This window comes from Oncorhynchus clarkii, chromosome 4, assembly GCF_045791955.1.
Source record: "Oncorhynchus clarkii lewisi isolate Uvic-CL-2024 chromosome 4, UVic_Ocla_1.0, whole genome shotgun sequence".
NCBI lineage: Eukaryota > Metazoa > Chordata > Actinopteri > Salmoniformes > Salmonidae > Oncorhynchus > Oncorhynchus clarkii.
In genome coordinates this window covers 68,000,706-68,021,025 of record NC_092150.1, presented here as the reverse complement: position 1 = coordinate 68,021,025, position 20,320 = coordinate 68,000,706, and the positions used below count along the sequence as shown (strand labels likewise).

The 20,320-nt window shown below is 41.3% G+C and overlaps 1 protein-coding gene across 1 annotated transcript in view; it reads right to left on the bottom strand.

Moving 5' to 3' along the window:
* The window catches only part of LOC139407800 (sodium-dependent multivitamin transporter-like), a 33,250-nt gene extending 16,099 nt beyond the window's left edge, over positions 1-17,151 (bottom strand). The window contains exon 1 of the mRNA XM_071151663.1: positions 17,060-17,151. The gene's annotated coding sequence lies outside the window, so the exon portion shown is untranslated. The remainder of the gene's footprint in view (positions 1-17,059) is intronic.
* Positions 17,152-20,320: the final 3,169 nt, after the last annotated feature.

Sequence of the window (20,320 nt, the reverse complement as noted above, 5' to 3'; positions counted from 1 at the left end):
CATGTGCGACAAAACTAGGGCCTGTAGGACCTGCCTTGTTGATAGTGCTGTTAAGAATGCAGAGCAGCTCTTTACTATAGACATACTTCTCCCTATCCTGGCTACTGTTGTATCAATATGTTTTGACCAAGACAGTTTTACAATCCAGGGTTACTCCAAGCAGTTTAGTCTTCTCAACTTGCTCAACATCCACATTCATTATAATATTTAGCTGAGGTTTAGGGCTTAGTGAATGATTTGTCCCAAATACAATGGTTTTAGTTTTTGAAATTCAAATATGGGTTGTGTTATTGGCGTGTTCCACGCCAAGTCCCCACTGCCGCACCACTTATCTGCTCTCAAAACTACACGGAGTGAAACCCGATACTCAAACTACAGCACCCCGCAAACATGAGACCAAAGTACGCCAACATCAGTGAACCACAAGGCGAAAGCAAAATATATCTAAACACCCACTAAATCAAACAATCAATGTCATTACAAACGTATGAAAGCATATGAAAACAAGATATTAACCAGAGTAAAATGCTGAAGTTTTTGCATTATTAAATAGCTAATGCTAACTTAGTTCAAACAAAAATATAAAAAAACACTTAAAAAACAGCTATTTAACACGTGCTACTAGTGTCATCCAATGTTACTTACATGGATACAGGTCTCCAGGCAGTTGATTTCAGATGTAGCTAGCTAGGTAGTTGACCATATGTTAAGCTATCGCTCAGCTAGCTAGCAGCTAGAAATGATGAAGTGCTTAGCTCACGAATTAATGTAAAAATAGTATGTCACATTAGTTAGCCAGCTAGTTAGTAAACAGTCGATGTGGCCAGCCATCTCCAGCTAGCCAGCCAATGAGATTGTGATGTAGCCAACGTTGCCAATCTCTGACAAATGTAAATAAAATTGTCCTCGGAATGAGAAAACATTGCTTCCACGTGAAAAGCAATTTCAAAGTGAATGTCAGTGTCATATCAGCCTGCCAGCCACCCAGGACAATCAGTCCGTGGCCAGCCAGCCAGCAAATGCTAGCAAAGTAGCCATCTAGCCACATATTCCGCCAGACATGTCTAGCCAGTCGGGCCGCTAGCCTTCCTCTATCAACTTTACTCTAGGTGCCGGAAATACAATGCTTTCACCTCGGCCAGTGTGTCAAAGGTAATGGTCTCTCCCTTGTAAGACACGAAGACCGGCAGGGTGTAGGAGCTAAAACGTTATACTGTTCTTGTTGAGACAGGTTTTGATAACCTTGAATTCAGTTTGAATCTTCACGAGGTTGGCACTCAGGTCCGGGTAGAATCGTATAGATCTTGGCCACAGAAAGAAGGTTGATGCTCCTCGCAGAGCGCTTAGCACATTCATTGTCTTGGTAATGATGAAAGGTAATGATTGATCGCCATAAGCCACTCGGCTGAGTTGGGTTTGGGGGAAGAGCTCCGGCGACTTGTCAAAGACACTGTTGCCCATTACTTCCACCAGCATGTCGGAGACAAATTTCACAGGGTTGACTGCAGTCTCAATTCCCTCCATAACGCCAAGGATCCAGATATGTTCCCTTCTGGTATAATTCTCCAACGAATCTACCTTGGAAAGAGGAGCTGTGTTGACTGTTTTCATATGAGACATCTGCCTCCAGCTCAGCAATCTGCTCGGTGTTGGAACCTTCTAGTGTAGTGAGGTGTCGCCCAAAAGACATCAATGGAAGTTTGGAGAGGTGTCAGCGAAGTACTGATGAGAGAACCCATATCCTCTTTTAGGCTACTTCTTTTTTTAGCTAGTTCAGCTACCAGAGTCGTCATAGAAAAGGCCTCTGACTCTGTAGCAGGGCTGGCCGCTGCAGTCATTTTCAGTGCTTGAGTAGTTGATTAAGCCTTCGGCGATGTGTCGGTGGTAGTAGTTCTCGTCAGGTTGGTCTTGCGCATGACACCAAATAAAATTATAAAAATAAATGAACCTACCGGAAAACTAGCAGAGGCATGTAAAAACGTTTAAATGAAAAAGTTTAATTGGGGACCTCTCTCAAACACGTCTTCCTACAACGCCCAAACGGAAGTTTCTACCTTTCACATTTCCAACACAATGATCAGTGCATGCCGTTCCAAGATGCAGGGTAAGTTACACAAAACAGACAGATACACATTCCTGTTTCATAGAACAACTGAAATAGACCTACATGTTTACGGGTCGGGTATACGACTCGTGACGTGTGTATGAGTAGCCAAGTGTCTTGCAACAGCTTCACAGTCAATGGCTCCGTACAATGACAGGTAAGCGGAAACTAACCAAAAGGCTCATTTGGTTAACCATTTGCGGCTGCATCCTTCAGCATTAGTTTCCAATATGACTAACACTGAATGTACAAAACAGAAACACCTTCCTAGTAGTGATTTGCCCCCAGAACAGCCTCAATTCATGGACTCTACAAGAATAGAAAGAGTGGGAGGCCCTGGTGCACAACTGAGTAAGAGGACAAGTACATTAGAGTGTCTAGTTTGAGAAACAGACACATCACAAGTCCTCAACTGGCAGCTTCATTAAATAGTACCCGCAAAACACCAGTCTCAACTTCAACAGTGAAGAGGCGACTCCGGGATGCTGGCCTTCTAGGGGTCAAAATGATCACAAGAACGGTGAGCAAAAAATCCAGAACCACACGGGGGGACCTAGTGAATGACCTGCAGAGAGCTGGGACCAAAGTAACAAAGCCTACCATCAGTAACACACTATGCCGCCAGGGACTCAAATCCTGCAGTGCCCGACGTGTCCCCCAGCTTAAGCCAGTACATGTCCAGGCCCGTCTGAAGTTTGCTAGAGAGCATTTGGATGATCCAGAAGAAGATTGGGAGAATGTCATATGGTCAGATGAAACCAAAATATAACTTTTTGGTAAAAACTCAACTCGTCGTGTTTGGAGGACAAAGAATACTGAGTTGCATCCAAAGAACACCATACCTACTGTGAAGCATGGGGGTGGAAACATCATGCTTTGGGGCTGTTTTTCTGCAAAGGGACCAGGACGACTGATCCGTGTAAAGGAAAGAATGAATGGGGCCATGTATCGTGAGATTTTGAGTGAAAACCTCCTTCCATCAGCAAGACAATGATCCCAAACACACCGCCCGGGCAACGAAGGAGTGGCTTCGTAAGAAGCATTTCATGGTCCTGGAGTGGCCTAGCCAGTCTCCAGATCTAAACCCCATAGAAAATCTTTGGAGGGAGTTGAAAGTCCGTGTTGCCCAGCAACAGCCCCAAAACATCACTGCTCTAGAGGGGATCTGCATGGAGGAATGGGCCAAAATACCAGCAGCAGTGTGTGAAAACCTTGTGAAGACTTACAGAAAACGTTTGACCTCTGTCATTGCCAACAAAGGGTATATAACAAAATATTGAGATAAACTTTTGTTATTGACCAAATACTTATTTTCCACCATAATTTGCAAATAAATTCATAAAAAATCCTACAATGTGATTTTCTGGATTTTGTTTCTCATTTTGTCTGTCATAGTGGAAGTGTACCTATGATGAAAATTACAGGCCTCTCTCATACTTTTAAGTGGGAGAACTTGCACAACTGGTGGCTGACTAAATACTTTTTTCCCCCACTGTATATAGCCCCGCTATTGTTATTTACTGCTGCTCTTTAATTATTTGTTATTCTTATCTCCTACTTTTTTGGGGGGTATTTTCTTAAAACTGCATTGGTGGTTAAGGGCTTTGTAAGTATGCATTTCACTGTAAGGACTGCACCTGTTGTATTTGGCGCATGTGACATGATTTTTTTTATTTGATTTACTGAGCTTCTCTTAATTAACGATGGGCTCCAAATTACAGGTAACGAAAATGAGTACCCTCTCAGGGGATGAGCTGTGTAAAGAGAGTTTTATAAAGCGCTTCAGAAGAACACCTTGATTCCTGTGACATTAAGAAAACTATGCTGGCTATACAGAGAGGAAGTATCATTCTGAAAGAGAAAGGTTAGTACCATTTCCAAAGGAGAGGGGGAGGTTTTCTAAAATATTTATGCTAAAGGATAAACACAAGGTTATGAATGTTGTGTCTCTATGATGTGGCAGATGTGTCCAAACCCCATTTAAACAGCCTTGTGTGTCCTGATAAGGAGTCCTTCAGGTCTGCATTTAGCAGAGCCTTCAGAAAGTATTCTCACCTCCTTGACTTCTCCACATTTTGTTGTGGTACAGCCTGCATTTTAAATGGATTTTATTGAGATGTTCTGTCACTGGCCTACACACAATACCCCATAATGCTGGAATTATGTTTTTAGACATGTTTTCAAGTTAATTAAAAATGAAAATCTGAAATGTCTCGAGTCAATTCATATTCAACCCCTTTGTTATGGCAAGCCTAAATAAGTAACAAGTCACACAAGTTTAATTGACTCACTGTGTGCAAAAAAATAGTGTTCAACATAATTTTATAATTACGACCTCATCTCTGTACATTTATCTGTAAGGTCCCTCAGTCGAGCAGTGACTTTCAAACACAGATTCAACCACAAAGACCAGGGAGGTTTTCCAATGCCTCTCAAAGAATGGCACCTATTGGTAGATGGGTAGAAATTCGAATCAATATACCCAGTATCAATAAACCCAGTCACTACAAAGATATAGGTGTTCATCCTAACTCAGTTGCCGGAGAGGAAGGCCAATGGTGACTTTAAAACAGTTAGAGTTTAATGGCTGTGATAGGAGAAAGCTGAGGATGGATTAACAACATTGTAGTTACTCCACAATACTAACCTAATTGAAAGAGTGAAAGAGTGAAAGAGTGAAAAGAAGAAAGCCTGTACAGAAACAGAATATTCCAAAATATGAATCATGTTTGCAATAAGGCACTAAAGTAAAACTGCAAAAATTTGCATTTAAATTCACTTTATGTCCTGAATACAAAGCATTGTGTGTGGGGCAAATCCAACACATCACTGAGTACCACTCCATATTTTCAAGCATGGTGGTGGCTGCATCATGTTATGGGTGTGCTTGTCATCAGCAAGGACTACATTGTTTTTTTTGGGGATAAAAATAAACTGAATAGAGCACAATTCTGGAGGAAAACCTGGCTCAGTCTGCTTTCAAAACAGACACTGGGAGATGAATTCCCCTTTCAGCAGAACAATCACCTAAAATACAAGGCCAAATATTTATTTGAGTCTCTTTTACAGATGAGCCCTGAATTTCATAAATGACCGAAAATACTCACATCAAAATATAAATTACGAAATGCAAGCAGAAAGAAAAACATGGCCTTAAAAAAACAGTAATAAAGGTCCTCAATCAGCTTTCTAAATTGCCCTAGAGGCACAAAAACATAAATTAAGAAGATTTTGAAGATTGTTCAACAAATAAAAGCTGACTAAACCTAACTTAGCCTAATTTACCTAACTCAGTAGAGACCAAAGGAATTTCTATCCCTGAGACCAAATGATTTTCTATCCCTGAGACCAGGTGTGGTAACTCATAGGTCTAAAGTTTAGCAAAGATCTTAGGTACAGTGGGACTTTTTCTAAAAAGGCCTTATAAATGAAAACATAGCAATGCATCAACCTACGTGACATCAGAGGTAGAGGTCGACCGATTAATCGGAATGGCCGATTAATTAGGGCCGATTTCAAGTTTTCGTAACAATCGGAAATCGGTATTTTTGGACGTGGATTTGGCTGATAAAAAAAAAAAACGTACAGCTTTATTTATCCTTTATTTAACTAGGCAAGTCAGTTAGGAACAGTGGGAAAACTGCCTTGTTCAGGGGCAGAATGACAGATTTTTTACCTTGTCAGCTAGGGGATTTAATCTTGCAACCTTACAGTTAATTAGGCCAACACTCTAACCACCTGATTACATTGCACTCCACGAGGAGACTGCCTGTTACAAGAATGCAGTAGAAGCCAAGGTAAGTTGCTAGCTAGCATTAAACTTATCTTATAAAAAACAATCAATCAATCATAATCCCTAGTTAACTACACATGGTTGATGATATTACTAGTTTCTCTAGCGTGTCCTGCGTTGCATATAATCGATGCGGTGCGCATTTGTGAAAAAGGACTATTGTTGCTCCAATGTGTACTTAACCATAAACATCAATGCCTTTCTTAAAATCAATACACAAGTATATATTTTTAAACCTGCATATTTAGTTATTATTGCCTGCGAACCTGGCTGGTTGCGAACTCTTTGAAGACTATTTCTTCCTAACAAAGACAGCCAACTTCTCCAAACGGGGGATGATTTAACAAAAGCTCTTTTGCAAAAAAAGCCATATCGTTGCACGACTGTACCTAACCATAAACATCAATGGCTTTCTTAAAATCAATACACAGAAGTATATATTTTTAAACCTGCATATTTTGATAAAAGAAATCCAGGTTAGCAGGCAATATTAACCAGGTGAAATTGTGTCACTTTTCTTGCGTTCATTACACACAGAGTCAGTGTATATGCAACAGTTTGGGCCGCCTAATTTGCCAGAATTTTACGTAATTATGACATAACATTGAAGGTTGTGCAATGTAACAGGAATATTTAGACTTATGGATGCCACTCGTTAGATAAAGTATTTCACTGAAAGAATAAATGTCTTGTTTTCGAGATGATAGTTTCCAGAGTTGGCCAAATTAATGACCTAAGGCTCGTATTTGTATGTTATTATGTTATAATTAAGTCTATGATTTGATAGAGCAGTTTGACTGAGCGATGGTAGGCACCAGCAGGCTCGTAAGCATTCATTCAAACAGCACTTTCGTGCATTTTGCCAGCAGCACGTCGCTGTGCTTCAAGCATTGAACTATTTATGACTTCAAGCCTATCAACTCCCAGGATTAGGCTGGTGTAACCGATGTGAAATGGCTAGCTAGTTAGCGGGGTGCGCGCTAACAGCGTGTCAAACTTAATTCGCTCTGAGACTTGGAGTGGTTGTTCCCCTTGCTCTGCAAGGGCCACGGCTTTTGTGGAGCGATGGGTAACGCTGCTTCGAGGGTGGCTGTTGTCGATGTGTTCCTGGTTTGAGCCCAGGTAGGGGCGAGGAGAGGGAAGGAAGCTATACTGTTACACTGGCAATACTAAAGTGCCTATAAGAACATCCAATAGTCAAAAGGTATATGAAATACAAACCGTATAGAGAGAAATTGTCCTATAATTCCTATAATAACTACAACCTAAAACTTCTTACCTGGGAATATTGAAGACTCCTGTTAAAAAGAACCACCAACTTTCATATGTTCTCATGTTCTGAGCAAGGAACTTAAACGTTAGCTTTCTTGCATGGCACATATTGCACTTTTACTTTCTTCTCCAACACTTTGTTTTTGCATTATTTAAACCAAATTGAACATGTTTCATTATTTATTTGAGGCTAAATGTATTTTATTGATGTATTATATTAAGTTAAAATAAGTGTTCATTCAGTATTGTTGTAATTGTCATTATTACAAATACATTTTTTATTTTATTTTGATTTTTTACGTTTAAAAAAATAAAATCAGCCGATTAATCAGTATAGGCTTTTTTTGGTCCTCCAATAATCGGTATCGAAGTTGAAAAATCATAGTCGGTCGACCTTTAATCAGAGGGCCAACCAACTTTCTGGTAGAGAATGCAGTGATGGGTAAAATTGTCACCTGAAATAAAGCGCAGTGCAATGTTCAGTATATCTGTCTATATTAAAGCCCTTTTGTGGGGGAAAACTCATTCTGATTGGCTGGGTGTGGCTCCCAGTGGGTGGGCCTGGCTGCCTAGTGGGTGGGCCTATGCCGACCAGACCCACCCTGGCTAAACCCCTGCCCAGTCATGCAAAATCCATAGATTAGGGTCTAATAAATGCATTTCTATTGACTGATTTCCTTATAAATGAACTGTAACCCAGTAAAATCTTTGAAATTGTAGCATGGTGTGTTTATGATCTAGGACCGATAGGAACATTAACTGAAAAATCTGCTTTCTACAATTTAGCGCGAGGCAAGACATACACTTCTGGTCAAAGATTTGGACACAACTACTTATTATATTAAGGTTTTTTCTTTATTTGGACTATATTCTACATTTTAAAATAGTAGAAAGGCATCACAACTATGAAATAACACATATGGAATCACGTAGTAACCAAAAAAAGTGTTAATACAAATCAAAATATGTTTTATATTTGAGATTCTTCAAAGTACCCACCCTTTGCCATGATGACAGCGTAGCACATTCTTGGCATTCTCTCAACCAGCTTCATGAGGAATGCCTTTCCAACAGTCTTGAAGGAGTTCCCACGTATGTTGAGCACTTGTTGGCTGCTTTTCCTAAACTCTGAGGTCTGACTCATCCCAAACCATCTCAATTGGGTTGAGGTCGGGGGATTGTAGAGGCCAGGTCATCTGATGCAGCACTCCATCGCTCTCATTCTTGGTAAAATAGCCCTTACACAGCCTGGAGGTGTGTTGGGTCATTGTCCTGTTGAAAAACAAATGATAGTCCCACTAAGCACAAACAGATGGGATGGCGTATCGCTGCAGAATGCTGTGGTAGCTATGCTGGTTAAGTGTGCCTTGAATTTAAAAAATAAATCACAAACAGTGTTACCAGAAAAGCACACCCTAAAACCACCACCTCCATGCTTTATGTTGGGAAATTGTCACACCCTGATCTGTGTCACCTGTCTTGGTGCTCGTCTCCATCCTTCTCCAGGTGTGGCCCATCTTCCCCAGTGTATTTATACCTGTGTTCTCTGGTTGTCTGCCAGTTATGTTTGTCAAGCCTACCAGCATTTTTCCCCTTGCTCCTGTCTGTTTCTAGTTCTTGTTTCCCGGTTTTGGCCATTCTGCCTGCCCTGACCCTGACTGTCGTTCTGTACCTTGTCATACCACCCTGGATTATTGACATCTGCCTGCCCTGACCCTGCCCGCCGTTCTGTATGTCTTAGTCACACCGACCTGGATTACTGACCTCTGCCTGCCCTTGACCTGTCGTTTTGCCTGCCCCTGTTCTAGTAATAAACATTTGTTATTTCGACACTGTCTGCATCTGGGTCTTCTCCCGAAACGTGATAGAAATACACATGCGGAGATCATTCGTTCACACACACCGCGTCTCACAAACACACAACAGTTGGAACCAAAATTCTCCAATTTGGACTCCAGACCAAAAGGACACATTTCCACTGGTCTAATGTCCATTGCTCGTGTTTCTTGGCCCATCAAGTCTCTTCTTCTTATTGGTGTCCTTTAGTAGTGGTTTCTTTGCAGCAATTGACCATGAAGGCCTGATTCACGCAGTCTGCTCTGAACAGTTGATGTTGAGATGTGTCTGTTACTTGAACTCTGTGAAGCCTTTATTTGGGCTGCAATTTCTCAGGCTAGTAACTTATGAATTTATCCTCTGCACCAGAGGTAACGGTGAGTCTTCTATTCCTGTGGCGGTCCTCATGAGAGCCAGTTTCATCATAGCGCTTGATGGTTTATGCAACTGCACTTGAAGAAACGTTCAAAGTTCTAGAAATGTTCCGCATTCACTGACCTTCATTTCTTAAAGTAATGATGGACTGTAGTTTCACTTTGCTTAATTGAGTTGTTCTTGCCATAATATGGACATTATATTTGACCAAATAGGGTTATCTTCTGTATACCACCCTACCTTATCACAAAACAACTGATTGGCTCAAACGCTTTAACCTGTTGAGTGTAGGGGGCAGTATTTTGATGTTTGGATGAAAAACGTAACCAAATTCAACTGCCTATTTCTCAGGCCCAGAAGCTAGAATAACTAGGGATGCAGCAGAGATAGTGCTATGACCTGGTCTAAAACCAAACTGACGTACATTTACAATATATTTCAAAGACCTTAGCTGAGAATGAATCAAGTCTCATATTTTAGCTAGGCAAGAAAGTTTAGAAAAAGGGTGATAATCATTTAGGCACACTGGAGTTGCTTACCAAGATGACATTGATTGTTCCTGAGTGGCCTAATTACAGTTTTGACTTAAATGGGCTTGAAAATCTATGGCAAGACTTGAAAATGGCTGCCTGGCAATGATCAACAACCAACTTGACAGAGCTTGAAGAATTTAAGAATAATGTGCAAATATTGTACAATCCAGGTGTGCAAAGCTCTTAAGACTTACCCAGAAAGACTCACAGCTGTAATCACTGCTAAAAGGTGATTCTAAAATTGAGTCAGTGGTGTGAATACTTTTGTAATTTAGATAACTGTATTTCCTTTTTAATAAATGCGCAAACAAATCTAAAAACATGTTTTCACTTTGTCATTATGGGGTATTGTGTGTAGATGGGTGAGGAAATAATAAAGATTTAATCCATTTTGAACTGTTAACCCAGAACTGAAGTCTTGCGTAATTGGTCAGCTACTCAAATAAGTTATGGGTCGATACATCTTAAGAGAAGAGACCAAGAGACACTAGAATGAGAAGCGGAAAGAGGAGCTCCATCCTCTCTCTTCGCAAGTTACAGGCCAAAGACAATCTCCCCTTCCGAAATTCCAAAGATGCTAACACCTGCGGAATCGAGATTTGCCCAAATAACCAGCGAAAAACCTAAACATCAGAACTATGGTTTCTCGCATCTCCTTCAGTCCCAACAGATTCTACGGTACCAGTTATATTTACATAGATCTGTCCATGAGAAATTACATAAAACATTTTTTTTTAAATGTCCTTACTGCAATGTTAAAGAGTGCAAAATGCCTAACATCTATCGCAACAATTTCTGACCAGCTAAATGCTTAGGGCTAAGGCTCAGTGGTCCTGTTGAATTATCTCTGCCAGTCACAAGGTCTGTGATGATCAAACGGTGAAAGCCTGCCTTGACAGGCTGTCTGTGTGATTCTCCTGAGCCTATATGATCAAACCCAGGGTGTCTGACCAATTAAACACCACTCGATAGGAGTCATCACCTCTGAGGTACAACAGACAACGAGAGAGAGCAGCCCATGCCGCAGCATAATCTCTACAGGAAAACAAAACCGATGCATTGGGCACCTAAATATACCAGCAGTTAGGAAAATGATGGTAAATAAGGTCATGAGTGACTCCAGACTCATCAAATAGGCTAGATACAGTCATTGGCAAACACAAACAGGGTTAGGGCCTATTCAAATCAACCTACTCACTTGTAGTGAGGTTTGATATAATTACAGGTTGTACAGCTGCTGAAACAGCAGTGGTGTCTTATGGGGTTTCACTTGCCCTGTGCCAGCCGTGTAACAGAGAGACAGAAACACTGTGCCCACTGCTCATTGTCGCTACAGAGGGTTATTTTGAATGGCTCCTTAGTGAGAGACCCTGCTGGTCTGGTCTCAGGCCATAAAGTCAGCCACAGCATGGGTCAGCATTGTGTGTGTCTCCAACAGGGTAGAAAAATAACTACTGCAGAGCCAGAGGTATTTATAGAAACAGGGAAAGCTACTTAAAATGCCAGTCTTGATGCATGATCAGGGGCAATTGAAAACGTGTTGCCAACAACTTGGTTGCCTTCTCCCAATATATGTAGGTCATTGAGGTTCATAAAGTAATCAGTGTTCCCAGCCATCCAGGACGTACATGCCAAGCGGTGTCTGAGAAAGGAATGAGAAATTGCCAAAGACTCCAGCCACCCGAGACATAGACTGTTCTCTAAGCTCGCATCCAGCACGCAGAACCGGTACATCATGGCTCAGACAAACAGACTCCAAAACCGCTTCTATCCCCTGCCCATAAGACTTAAATGGCCCACCATGACTGACCCACTGCCAAACCGGTCATGCTGGAGGATGTTGCAGGCAGCAGAACGTTCTCCACGGCGTCTCCAGACTCTGTCACGTCTGTCACATGTGCTCAGTGTGAACCTGCTTTCATCTGTGAAGAGCACAGGGCACCAGTGGCGAATTTGCCAATCTTGGTGTTCTCTGGCAAATGCCAAACGTCCTGCACGGTGTTGGGCTGTAAGCACAACCCCCACCTGTGGACGTCGGGCCCTCATACCACCCTCATGGAGTCTGTTTCTGACCGTTTGAGCAGACACATGCACATTTGTGGCCTGCTGGAGGTCATTTTGCTGGGCTCTGGCAGTGCTCCTCCTTGCACAAAGGCGGAGGTAGAGGTCCTGCTGCTGGGTTGTTGCCCTCCTACGGCCTCCTCCACGTCTCCTGATGTACTGGCCTGTCTCCTGGTAGCGCCTCCATGCTCTGGACACTACGCTGACAGACACAGCAAACCTTCCTGCCACAGCTCGCATTGATGTGCCATCCTGGATGAGCTGCACAACCTGAGCCACTTGTGTGGGTTGTAGACTCCGTCTCATGCTACCACTAGAGTGAAAGCACCGCCAGCATTCAAAAGTGACCAAAACATCAGCCAGGAAGCATAGGAACTGAGAAGTGGTCTGTGGTCACCACCTGCAGAACCACTCCTTTATTGGGGGTGTCTTGCTAATTGCCTATAATTTCCACCTGTTGTCTATTCCATTTGCACAACAGCATGTGAAATGTATTGTCAAATTTCCACCTGTTATCTATTCCATTTGCACAACATCATGTAAAATGTATTGTCAATCAGTGTTGCTTCCTAAGTGGACAGTTTGATTTCACAGAAGTGTGATTGACTTGGAGTTACATTGTGTTGTTTAAGTGTTCCCTTTATTTTTTTGAGCAGTGTATATTCCTACTACCAGTCACTTTCAGCCCTGTTTACATGTACATCCTACTCCAGTCACTTTTTATGTATAAACCCACCTACACATTGAATATAAAGTACTGGCACTGACCTGTATATACATCAGTCTCGTGTTTATATAACTCATCATAGTTCTTGTGTTTTTTATTCGTCAGTCTATTATATTGTTATTATTTTAGACCCGTTGTATCCTGTGCACATGGCAAATACATTTTTAAATTTGAAACTATTCTTATTAGAGGTCGACCGATTAAATCGGAATGGACGATTAATTAGGGCCGATTTCAAGTATTCATAACAATCGGTAATCAGTATTTTTGGACACCAATTTGCCAAATTATTATTTATTTTTTTACACCTTTATTCATCTAGGCAAGTCAGTTAAGAACACATTCTTATTTTCAATGACGGCCTAGGAACAGTGGGTTAACTGCCTTATTCAGGGGCAGAACAACATATTTTTACCTTGTCAGCTCGGGGATTCGTTTTTGCAACCTTCCGGTTACTATTCCAATGCTCTAACCACCTGCCTTACATTGCACTCCACGAGGAGACTAGTGATTATGTTAAGATTGACTGTTTTTTATAAGATAAGTTGCTAGCTAGCATTAAACGTATCTTATCTCCTTGCTGCACTCGCGTAACATGTAGTCAGCCTGCCACGCAGTCTCCTCGTAGAGTGAAATGTAAATCGGCAATAATCTGCGTCCAAAAATTCTGATTACCGATTGTTATGAAAACTTGAAATCGGTTAACCTCTCTACTTGGCAAACCTGTATTTGGGGAGTTTCTCCCATTCTTCTCTGCAGATCCTCTCAAGTCTGGTTGGATGGGGAGTGTCACTGCACAGCTATTTTCAGGTGTCTCAAGAGATGTTTGATTAGGTTAAAGTCCGGGCTCTGGCTGGGCCACTCAAGGACATTAAGAGACTTGTCCCGAAGCCACTCCTGCGTTGTCTTGGCTGTGTGCTTAGGGTTGTTGTCCTGTTGGAAGGGGAACCTTTGCCCCAGTCTGAGGTCCTGAGCGCTCTGTTGCAGATTTTCATCAAGGATCTTTCAGTACTTTGCTTAGTTTGTCTTTCCCTCGATCCTGACTAGTCTCCCAGTCCCTGCCGCTGAATAACATCCTCCACAGCATGATGCTGCCACCATCCTTCACCATAGGCATGGTACCAGCTTTCCTCCAGACGTGACACTTGACATTAAGGACACAAAGTTCAATCTTGGTTTCATCAGACCAGAGAATCTTGAAAGCAGGCTGTCATGTGCCTTTTACTGAGGATTGGCTTCCATCTGGCCACTCTACCGCCTGATTGGTGGAGTGCTACAGAGGTCATTGCCAACAAAGGGTATATAACAAAGTATTGAGATAAACTTTTGTTATTGACCAAATACTTATTTTCCACCATCATTTGCAAATAAATTTATAAAAAATCCTACAATGTGATTTTCTGGATTTTTTTCCCTCATTTTGTCTGTAATAGTTGAAGTGTACCTATGATGAAAATTACAGGCCTCTCTCATATTTTTAAGTGGGAGAACTTGCACAATTGGTGGCTGACTAAATACTTTTTTGCCCCACTGTATATATTTTTTTGCTGTGACCTGCGGCTGACTATCAGGCAGTAGGCTTGTCACGATACTAACATTTTACAAACAATATGATACCAGGCCAAGTATCACGATACCACGGTGAAAAAAGAAAAGTAGCCTAGCATCCGGTTAGCCCCGTCCTCCGGATGCTTGTTCCTGTTTTATAAACATTATCCAAAAACCTGTCACTGAAATTCACACTTCTACTCAATACAACACAACTTCACACTGTATAATAGAATGCTACGTAGAAATGGCTGATTTACTCATATTTGCAAAGGCCTACCTGTGATTTGGCTGGAGGAACGGGAGGAAGGAATATACATCAGTGGAGGCTGCTGAAGAGAGACGGCTTATACTAATGGCTGGAACGGCACAAATGGAATGGCATCAAACACATAGAAACCATGTGTTTGATACCATTCCACTCATTCCGCACCGGCCATTAACAGAAGCCCGTCCTCCCCAATTCAGGTGCCACCAACCTCCTGTGATATACATGCATAATGATCTGCATGTTATTGTGTCAGTAAGGAGAAAACACTGCATGAAACCTTTACTCTTCAGTTAACACACACACACTCTTCCTCACTCTCGTAAAACACACACACTCTTCCTCCCACACCGTCTCCCTCGCTCTCGTAAAACACACACACAGCTCCCAACTTTTAAAATGTTCGGCAACAAACTGAATTTAAGGAGCACCAGAATTGAATTGAATGTTGATATAGTTTAGGCTTACATTAGGCCTATAATCCTACCCTTTGAAGCACATCTCATGAGTAGCAAACCATTTTCCTTTCTTCCTGGGCCAAACAAATTTGCCTAAACCTAATGTCAAGTTAAAGGGTGTTAGTTAGTAACATGATTGAACAACGTTGTTTGTTATCAAACCAATAACTAGTGATCCGGGATTAGTTTAAAACGGCCCGCGACATGGTATGTGAAATCATATTAAATGCGCACGAATCCCGATAGAAAGAGAAAAGGTATATCTGGTAACGTGGGTCATATTGTTTTAACCGTTTAAGCTAGAGACAAGTCGTTTTATTTGCTGTAAAGCTGCATGCGTGTAGCCTCTGACACTCAGAGGCAGCATGACAGTGAACTTGCAAAGTCTACTCTGACTGATCTGTGCTCTTGGTTATAACAGGTGATGAAACGATACGATGTGTCAACATTGCTCGCTTTGCACTCAGCTCCAATGTAACAAAACGTACAAATCTAACAGAAGACTCATCAGGGTCTGGGTGTGCATACCTGCTAGCCATCACGGCTAAATGATATATTGTTTTAGAATTGAAGGTGGAATAGACAGGTGAAGAGTGGACAGAGAGTAGCAGTAGGGCTGGTTGGGGATGAGGCTGGCTGATTATAGCTGTGCAATGCGCATGAAAGTGAACTGGATATTATTGAGACTATAGTGGCTGTTGGATAAATTCAACTGAATTTTGTAGCAGGTTCTTTGGATCAGTAGGGCTGAAAAAGTATTCTAAAATGTTGGTATAAGTATCATGACATTTTGGTGCCGTGATATTGGTAAAAGTCCACAAAGAAACTGACATCAAAAGTGGAGAATGATAGCCTCCATTTGCATCAAGTAGCCTACCATTTGATTCAATAAATATGTTGAAATTATGATATCACTGGAGTCATTGCAAATACCTGGAGTTGGCAGCCATATTTAATACATGCCTGTTCTGGGGCAGAACGACAGATTTGTACCTTGTCAGCTCAGGGATTTGCAATCTTCCGGTTACTTGCAACCTTCGGGTTACTAGTCCAACCCTGCCGCCGTGTAATGAGCATTCTTGATATGCCACACCCGGATGGATTATGCTCACTAACAGGGATGTAAACAAATTTGGCCACAACATTTGAGAAGTAAGCTTTTTGTGAGTATGGAACATTTCTGGGATATTTTTATTTCAGCTAATGAAACATGGGGCCTACACTCTACATGTTGCATTTATGCTCTTGTTAGTTTATAATTTCTTATGACATTTTAATTATTTTATTAGGTTAGTCACGTTAACTAGCAATAATTGTTCTGATGGAAAACCGAATTTTGCTCTTCACATTACAAGTTAAATTGATATTCCTTCATTTGATTTAGCGTTATGGGGTTAAAAGTGGTTTGGCTAAGTGTGGCAACAACTTTGTTGCTGCGAAACAAAACAATTGGGCTAGTTTTCTGGGCTTGTGGTAGGGTTCTGAGTGAACTACCTGACAACCCTACTCTGCAGAATGGAATTGGGTTGATACCACGATGTTTGACAGGTCAATCTCGAAACATGGAACTTTGTCTTGAAATATGTTACAACCTGGCCACAAGAGCTTGACACAACAGCAACAGTTGAAAATAACAAATCAAAATACTTTTTTTTCAAGTTAAACGCTAGCAACCGACACGCTGGGTTTAACAATGTTTAGATAAATTATAACGTTACACGGTCATCAGCGATTGCTACGTGTAACATTAGCTTGCTACAGTAACAAGCTAGCTCTATTTCAAACAAGAAACTAACTGCCATGGACATCAACATAACGTATTTCCCAAGCCAAGTCCCCAGTTGACTATATAACTCAAATGTTAAACTATAAATAAATGAGTTTACGTCCGCGTGGACCTCCTTCCACTGAAGTGAACTTTCAACTCGTGCTTCGGTTTACCGGCACCGCTACCGGCATGAGGTTTGAACCAATGTGCTGATGTAAGCATTCAAGACTGTCATCACGATAGCTTGTTTAAATGTCAAGTACACATATCGGGCGACTTTGTTGATTTAGTTGTAAGTATTACATGCACATCTCACCGTGATCAGATGCGTGAGTCGCCATTAATTCGGTTCGTTATGGAGGAGGAACAAGCGATACGAACCGCCCATTCTCCTTGATAGCTTCGACACTGCTGCCTTGCTTCACACATGACTAACATATGCTACTAAATTGCTTCTAATAGTCTTCCGTGCAAATAATGTCCATCATCTCGAGTAATAGCAGAAAACGCTTACTTGGGGGTCCTCATGTTTATCACGAACAGAATGTTTACCACCAATTTAATCGTGACCTTAAAATGCATGGATTATACAGGACGTGTGTATATACAGTGCTTAATTTGTAAATCAGGAGGTGCCGGTGTTGTGCCGAAAAGCTCCCCCTTCCAGAATCCCCCCCACGCACTCTATTTTTCGTTGCTGCGACTTGTTGCTAGTTGAGATTTCTGTTCACGTTGGGCTGCATTTCATTATATTTTTAATGTCGGTTTGATTGCGGGGAGGCACTAGTAATGTCTGCATTTTTCGGTTTGGCTATTTGTTTAAAGTGTATTAGTCTATAAATAAATATTTTTGCCAAAATTCGTCATCTCTCCCATGTCTTATTCGACTAGTTGTTCTGAAATGTTTATTGCTTGCCTACATTTTACTCCCTCCTCTGTTTTAATATAACACACATACATTAAAAAAATAATTTCGGTTGTTCTATAGAAAGTATTTGACCTATGCCACAAAATTAAGGAAATTAGATGGGGGGGATTCCGGCAGGCAACATTGACAATGGACAAAATGTTAAGTTAATTTCCTACAATTCTACAAATTTTTCCATAGGGTGGAGATAAATGCAAAATGAGTATAATTGCATGACATTTGTTATAAAAGGGGCAGAGATAAATTTTTGCAGTTTTAAAGCTATTTTCCTGCAATTATACCCATTTTGCCATGGGGTGGAGATGTTGGTAGTTTTAAAGTTATTTTCCTGCAAATTTACACATTTTGCCATGACTTATGTCATGTTAATGATAACTGAGTAAAAGTGACTAACAAAATCAATGGGGGCCCCCTGGAGGTCAGGACATGGCCAGTTGGTATACAGCCATGATTACTATAAGTTTAAGTAATTGCTAAGACTAACTTATCAATCTAAATAGTTAGCTGATCAACTAATTGAGTGACTGACAAAACAAGAGAGACACTGCTGATGCACAACCAAATTTCAAAATGTTACTTAGTGTACTCCACTAGCGGCCGGGGGCCCTAAGCAACTGCTTATGCGTGTAGCTGGTCATGAATAGAGGCGATGTGACTCCTTACTCTACACTGAAAAAAAATATGACCGCAACATGTAAAGTGTTGGTCCCATGTTTTGTAAGCTGAAATAAAAGATCCCAGAAATGTAACAAATGCACAATAAGCTTATTTCTCTAAAATGTTGTGCACAAATGTGTTCACATCCCTATTTGTGAGCATTTCTCCTTTACCAAAATAATCCATCCACCTGGCAGGTGTTTAATCCAGAAGTGGATTAAACAACATGATCATTACACAGGCACCCCTTGTGCTGGGGACAGTGAAAGGCCACTCTAAAATGGGAAGTTTTTTCACACAACACAATGCCACAGATGTCTGAAGTTTTGAGGGAGTGTGCAATTGGCATTCTGATTGGAGAAATGTCCACCAGAAATGTTGCCAGAGAATTGAATGTTAATTTCTCAACCATATGTCACCTCCAACGTTGTTTTAGAGAATTTGGTGGTACGTCGAACCGGCCTCTCCAGCAGACCACATATGGCATCGTGTGGGCGGGCGGTTTGCTCATTTGGTGGTGGGGTTACGGAAACCCAACACAATTGCATTTTATCGAGGGCAATTTGAACGCACAGAGATACCGTGACGAGATCCTGAGGTTCATTGTCGTGCCATTCATCCACCACCATCCTTGTTTCAGCATGACACAATTCCTGGAAGCTGAAAATGTTCAATGGCCATGGCCACCAGATGTCACCTATTGAACATGTTTAGGATGCTCTGGATCAACGTACGACAGCGTGTTCCAGTTCCCGCCAATATCCAGCTACTTCGCATAACCATTGACGAGGATTGAGAACATTCTACAGTCCACAATCAACAACCTGATCAACCCCATGCGAAGCAGATGCCGAATTTAGTTCTAATGACTTATTTTCTTATTTTAACTAACTCTTTGAAATTGTTGCATACTGCATTTATATGTTTAAGTATACATGTCAGAAAGGCATGTTTGATCTACATAGCCTATTTATCTTAACATTTCAAAACATCCAATACTGCCGAATCCAGGTATCTTTTTTTCTTACTCCAGCATCAAGACCGTACATCAATACAGACACATTGTGGTTGGTTAGGGCTTTATCATCTACATCTTCAGTGTGGTGTCATTAAAATCGTCATTTCTCAAAAGGCAAGGCAATGTGATTTTTTTTTCATTAAAATGTTGGACCAGACCACCCTGATATGACGCAGAGCAGCGAGACAGATTTGTACCCCCTTAAGTCCCTCAATATATACTTACTGTCATGCTCTACTGTAGATTTTAACATGCATAACATGTCATTCTCTTACATTTCCAACCATTCAGGTACCGAAATTAAAAATTGCATACATAGACAAATAAAATGTTGCTGGCACAAGTAGCACGTGTCCCTGCATTGCAGCACCCTGGGATGCAGTTTCCCCAGACCCCCTCCTCCACTGGGCTGGACGAGTCACGTCTCCCTAAATTGATTGACACACTGAGCAGCCAGTGACAGGTGAACCTTTTGAGGAAGAAATTGCAGGAATTGAGGCATTAAAAAAAGGCAACATTGTCTGCACCCAAGTACAAAATCGTTTCAGTTTATTGAAAAACATTAATCTCACATAGAATAGTAAGCATAATTACATCCCCTCAACAACCTGAAGGGTAAAAGCGAGTAGTGATAAAGCTATTAGAATCTCCTTCATACGGAGCCTCTGCAGAGGTGGTAACATGAGATTATAGACTGTTCAACAAAACGGAGAGACAAACTGCTGTCTAATCACAACATAGTCCAGAGAGGGGCAGTCTTTCCATGTGTAAAATTCTGATCAGGTCCAGTATGAACTCTGCCAGCTGGGTCCCAGTGGTGGTAAGACAAAGATGAATTGAATCCTTATGAATCTGGAAGGGATCCAAAAAAATATATACATTCTCATGCCAAACTGGGCAATTCATAATCTTGCAGACATGAAGGAAATTACTTACAGAACCACCAATGAGTAGGCTATGAAAAATAAAAGTTA